Below are 6,265 nucleotides of genomic sequence, written 5' to 3'. Positions count from 1 at the left end.
TTTTTTTGAAAGGGGGGGGGGTTGGGGGTTTTGGGGGGTTAATTTAGGTGTTTCATATATTGTGTTAGCTAGCTATAATTAATAGAGAGAAGTGTCCTCTCTTACGTCCGTGCTTGGTCGACGCTACGTACTATACATACGTATAGAGAGGACTAGACACGCTAGTTAGCTAGTAAGCAAACGAAGGAAACAGAAGATCGTCATGAACATATATGCATACAGAGAGAAGTGATATCGACCACCTCTCCTTCTCCGAGAGATTGGTCGAACAACAAGTTCTCGTATATCTATCCGACACTACTGGCTACATATATACAATAATTATCTCTTACAAATATAATCATACGGACTCATGGTCCACATAGTATTCTCCGTCTTCAGCGATCACTTGGTCAAGAAAGAATGCCGCCAATTCCTCTTGAATTGCTCGCATGCGAGCTGGTGCTAGGAGTTCATCCCGCTTCCGAAACATCTAATTTGAAGAAGGGGGTCAATACATATATATATGAATGAATGAAACTCAATACAAATGATGGTAATAAAATAAAATTGTGAATGTTGTTATTTACGTACTTCATATTGTTCGTCAGAGTACCCGCCCCGCTCACAGGTCGTGTGGCGGATGGACTCGCAGACGTAGTATCCACAGAAATCATTCCCTTTTTCCTGCCACAACCACTTTACAAGAAATAGAGGTCAATCAAACTGATAAGCAAGAATGCTAAATGGTATTGATGAAACTAGCGCTTGAATCACTAGGAGATGCGCGGAACATGCTACTATAGTACTTACTTTCGGGTGTCTAAATTCCAGCTCCTTCGGCAGTCCCGGAACTGTTTTGGTGAATTTTCTCCAAACCCTGCCGGACAAAGAAAACAATTACTTGATATCAGGAAATGAACAAAGTTGCTGATATGGTGGATAATGATCGATTTAACTTACTTCTTGAGGATTTCAGTCATGTCCGCATACTCCTGGGGATCTTTTCGTTTAGAGTCCAAGACGGTTACTACTCCCTGCTCAAGCCTAATCTCTAGGAGAATATAGTGGAAACTGCACACGCATGCATAACTCATCAATTACATTACTATAACCTGGACTAATATATAAGGGAAATCGAATATGCACAAGACAGTAGCACTCACTTGAAGTTGTAAGGAAAGAGTATTATATCTTTGTTTTCATTTTTTTTGAATGATCGTAGCAAATTGGCCTCGGTATCTCCGGGACGATGTTGAACCTCAGTTGCATCTATGAGATATGTGTTCACGAACCCAATATCACCGATTTGTCTTTTCTTCAATTCTGCGATCTTCATTCTGCATAATATAGTGAGGATAATTATAAATACATGCAATGAAAGAGATGAGCTATATAGAGAGACTTAATGACAGAAGTAGTAGTACTTACAGACAGTAGCAGGTGATCGTTGTTTTATCGAGGGCCAATTGATTAAAAAACTGATAGAACTCCTCAAATGGAATAGGCAACAGTTCAATTCCAACGAGGTCATGCTCCGGTTTAACTCTCGCATACAAAGTACTCCTCCCCCCAGACTCTGTGCAGATTTTCAAGTACCAATCATGTAATCTTTGCATCATCATTGTTAAAGATTTTTCATCTTTGACGAGAGGCTTCCCGTACTCGTATCTGTGTATCTACACCTCCATGGGATCATAATGTACATCGTCGGGCAGGTAATCGTCAACATTGCCATAACCGGGCACCATCCTCGGATCGACGATGTCGCTAGGCACCTTGAGGGGGGGGGGGCACGATTGCTTCGCTTGTTCGCCGAGCTGGGCAATTTGTTTCCTAGCTGCTCGTCGTTCTTTCAGCCTTTGATCACTAACTGTACTTCCCGACCGCTCCGCTTCGGCCCATGTCTTTGCAATAATGCGCTCATAGTTGCCTTTCGGCGGAGACTTGGGTGGTTTTGCCAGGGCAGCCAGAGTGCGCTTCACTTTCACCAGATCTACCTTCTCCTCCGGAGGTGCATGTCTCTTTGCTCTCAACCCTTGAAACCAGTCATCCACTTCGGTTCGCGCGATCTCGGCGTTCTCCTCCGGGGTCCTCTCATATGGTAACTTCTCTGGAGTCTTCAGAGAAGGACCGAATCTGTATGTCCTCCCGCCTCTGGTTGTACTGCTAGACACCGACCGAGCAGACGGAGCGGTTGTCTTCTTTACTTGCTTACGAGGCGGAGGAGAAGGACTACGACGCGCCAGAGCAGCTGGAGCGGCGGCAGGTCTCTTCCGCCCTTGCTGATGAGGCGGAGGAGCCGGCCGAGGGCCCTGATCGTCACTCGCCGGAGGAGGAGGCAGTGGAGGAGGCGGAGTGCCCTGACTCGCCGGAGGAGGAGGAGGAGGAGGAGGCGGAGGCGTCCAGTTCGGAAGGTTGATGAGCTCCTTCCGCCATAGGCATGGAGTCTTCAGAGCAGACCCCAGCCGAGTCTCCCCTTCACCGGTAGGGTGGTCAAGCTGGAGGTCCTCAAATCCCTCCATTATTTCATCCACCATCACCCTAGCATATCCTTCTGGAATCGGCCGGCAGTGAAAAATTGCACCGGGTTCAGTAGGATAAACAGAGCCAACAGCCGCCTTGACCTTCAAATTCATCCATTGCGTCATAAGGTGGCAATTTTGAGACTCCGTGATAGCATCCACGGGTAGCTGGCAGGAGCCATCAAGGCATGCTCCGGCTGAAGCAGCTCGGTGGAAGCCACGCTACTTCTGCGCTGAGATGGCGGGGTAGCTTCGGGGGAGGCTTCGGCAATACGTTTGCTGCGATTTGCTTCTCGTTCCTCTATCGCGTCTACCCTTGCTTGCAGCGCCTGCATTTGAGTCTGCTGCACTTTTTTCCTCCTCTCATGGGATTTGTAACCGCCTGCGTCCGGAAACCCAACCTTCCATGGAATGGAGCCTAGCGTGCCTCGTGTCTGTCCAGGGTGCTCAGGATTCCCGAGGGCCATTGTGAGCTCGTCGTTCTCTCTGTCTGGAAAGAACTTTCCTTGCTGCGCTTCTTTGATATACTGCTTAAGCTTCCTGACTGGTATGTCCATTTGATCGTTTGTCCAAATGCACTTCCCTGTTACAGGGTCCAAGGTTCCGCCAGCCCCGAAGAACCAAGTCCGGCAACGGTCTGGCCAGCTAATTGTCTTTGGTTCGATCCCTTTATCAACCAGATCATTCTCAGTCTTGGCCCACTTAGGCCGGGCTACGAGGTAGCCACCTGACCCCGTGCGATGGTGAAGCATCTTCTTCGCAGCATTTTGCTTGTTTGTCGCCGACATCTTCTTACTCTTTTCCGATGTCTTGTGGGCCACAAATGCGGGCTAGTGATCTCTGATCTTCTCATATCTGCCCTTGAATTCCGGTGTCTCATTATTTTCGACAAACTTATTCAGCTCTTTCTTCCACCTCCTGAATAGTTCTGCCATCCTCTTAAGATTAATTTCTCTTTAATTGGGTTCTCTGGATTATCCTCTGGCGGCAGGGTGAAATTTGACTTTAGCTCAGTCCAAAGATCATTTTTCTGCATATCATTGACATAAGACACCTCAGGGTCTTCTGTAGCTGGCTTAAACCATTGCTGCATGCTTATCGGGATCTTGTCCCTAACCAGAACCCCGCACTGAGCAACAAATGCGCTCTTTGTCCGAAGGGGTTCAATCGGTTAGCCGTCGGGCGCGATTTCTATGATCTCAAACTTTTCATCCGAGCTCAACTTTTTCTTCGGGCCTCGTCTCTTTACCGAAGTTGTGCTCGATCCGGAGGGCTAGAAAAAAGAACAAAGACTTAATTAATATGTGTACATACCAAAACAATGAATGCATCAATCAGCTAGTCAGCACAGGCTTAACTAATATATATACCTGGCCGGACTCGGTTCGGTCACCGGAGCCGTCATCACGGTCTCCTTCTTGCACCGGCATTGGGTCACCGGAGCCGTCCTCATGTTCTTCTTCTTGCACCGGCATTAGGTCACCGTAGCCAGCTTGTTCACCCTCTCCTTCCAGACCATCGGTTTCATTGAGAAACAACAAGACGGCATCACTTCCTTCTGCGATTATGTCCCTCAACAACGCTTCTTTTGTTTCGTCTAGGGCGGTGTCCATAGTTTCTACAAATATTTACAACATGGCAATTATTAGTCAAACATGACAGATGGATATATTAGTGCCAAACGTAGAACTAGCTACCTGATCATAGTAAGCTATCGGGAGGGGGTATATATCGACAACGACGACACTACATCTATGTCCCTCGGCGACCCTCGTTCCCGATAAAAAAAAGAGGAAGAAGAAAAAAAAAGAGGAGAAGAAAGAATAGAGGAGAAGAACTCCTCTATTCTCCTCTATTCTTTCTTCTCTTTTTTTTCTTCTTCCTCTTCTTTTTTTATCCTCTTCTTCCTCTCATGTTCGAGAGCATCGCCGAGGGGTCGGGAGGTTGCCTAGTGTCAAAGGATTCAACAAAACCATGTCTTCATCATTAGGCGAAAGTAACATGTGCATGATGGTACGAAGCTCTCCAAAGTTATTTTGGAACGGAGTCCTAGATAGGATAATTCGCTTTTTTGTACAAAGTTTAGCAAGAACCTTCCAAATATCGTTATTTGGAAGGCCTTTGCTGAAATTCATACAAGAAGGCAAATTATCCTATCCGGGACACCATTCCAAAATAATTTTGGAGGACTTCGTCATGCCCTGGTTACTTCTGGCTAATGATGAAGCCATGGATTTCTTCAATACTTTGACACTAGGAAACCTCTCTCGACCCCTCGGCGATCCTCGACCCCTCGAACCCTCGACGACCCTGGAACCCTCGACCCCTCAGTGATCCTCTTCTTCCTCTCATGTTCGAGAGGATCGCCGAGGGGTCGGGAGGTTGCGTAGTGTCAAAGGATTCAACAAAACCATGTCTTCATCATTAGGCGAAAGTAACATGTGCATGATGGTACGAAGCTCTCCAAAGTTATTTTGGAACGGAGTCCTAGATAGGATAATTCGCTTTTTGATACAAAGTTCAGCAAGAACCTTCCAAATATCGTTATTTGGAAGGCCTTTGCTGAAATTCATACAAAAAGGCAAATTATCCTATCCGGGACACGATTCCAAAATAATTTTGGAGGACTTCGTCATGCCCTGGTTACTTCCGGCTAATGATGAAGCCATGGATTTCTTCAATACTTTGACACTAGGAACCCTCTCTCGACCCCTCGGCGATCCTCGACCCCTCGAACCCTCGACGACCTTGGAACCCTCGACCCCTAGACAACCCTGGAACCCTCGACCCTCGACCCTATAGAACCCTCGAACCCTCGACCCTGAAACCCTCGACCCTTGACCCCTTAACGACCCTCGACCCTCTACCCTAGTTCACGACCCTTGACCCCTCGGCGATCCTCGACACCCTCATTCCTGATAAAAATTAAGAAGAAGAAGAAAAAAAGAGGAGAAAAAAAGGAGAAGAAGCTCCTCTATTCCTTCTTCTTCTCCTCTTTTTTTCTTCTTCTTCCTCTTCTTCCTCTCCTCGTCTTATCCTTCTTCTTCTCCTTCTTTCTCTACTTATTTTCCTTTTCCTTATTTTACTTTTTCCTCTTCACTAACATAAAATGCACTAACCTAAAATGCAACAAACATAAAATGCACTAAATCGATCAACTAACCTAAAATCAGTGATAAAATGCACTAACCTAAAATCGATATCTACTAACAACTTAAAAAAATTAATACATATATGAAAAAATGCATATATGAAAAAAAACATCATCATATCATCAACAGAAAAATAGTATTTTTTCTAAAAATCTATCTTTTGCATATATACATCAACATATATATACACTAACCTAAAATGCACAAAAATGCTATCGGAGAGGGGGTATATCGACCCCCCTCATGTATCCACATACATACATCTATACATACATATATTTCTCATATATACATACATACATTTCTCATATATACGTTTTTTTTCTTCTTCCTTTCTTCCTTCTTCCTAGCTAGATATATAAATTTTTGCATATATAAAATACATATATACTTGCATATATGTATAAATTTTTGCATATATAAACTTTTGCATATATAAAGTTTTTCTAAAATCTAACTTTTGCATATATGAACATATATACACAGAGAACATATACATATATGCACATTTTTATAATAATGAAAAAAATAAGAGGAAAGGGCGCCGGCGGCCGGACCGAAGGTGGCGGCGTGTGGTCGGGGCGACGGCGACGGGGTTGGGGAAGGGGC

General features: G+C 45.1%; 1 protein-coding gene across 1 annotated transcript in view; it reads left to right on the top strand.

Annotated features, from left to right (window-relative positions):
• LOC123056970 (receptor-like protein kinase HSL1) overlaps positions 1–6,265 on the top strand; it is a 14,838-nt gene that overhangs the window by 1,742 nt on the left and 6,831 nt on the right. The window lies entirely within an intron of this gene.

The sequence above is a fragment of the Triticum aestivum genome, chromosome 3A, assembly GCF_018294505.1.
Source record: "Triticum aestivum cultivar Chinese Spring chromosome 3A, IWGSC CS RefSeq v2.1, whole genome shotgun sequence".
Taxonomy (NCBI): domain Eukaryota; kingdom Viridiplantae; phylum Streptophyta; class Magnoliopsida; order Poales; family Poaceae; genus Triticum; species Triticum aestivum.
Note: the sequence above shows the minus strand (reverse complement) of the source record. Positions and strands in the feature narration are given on the sequence as shown.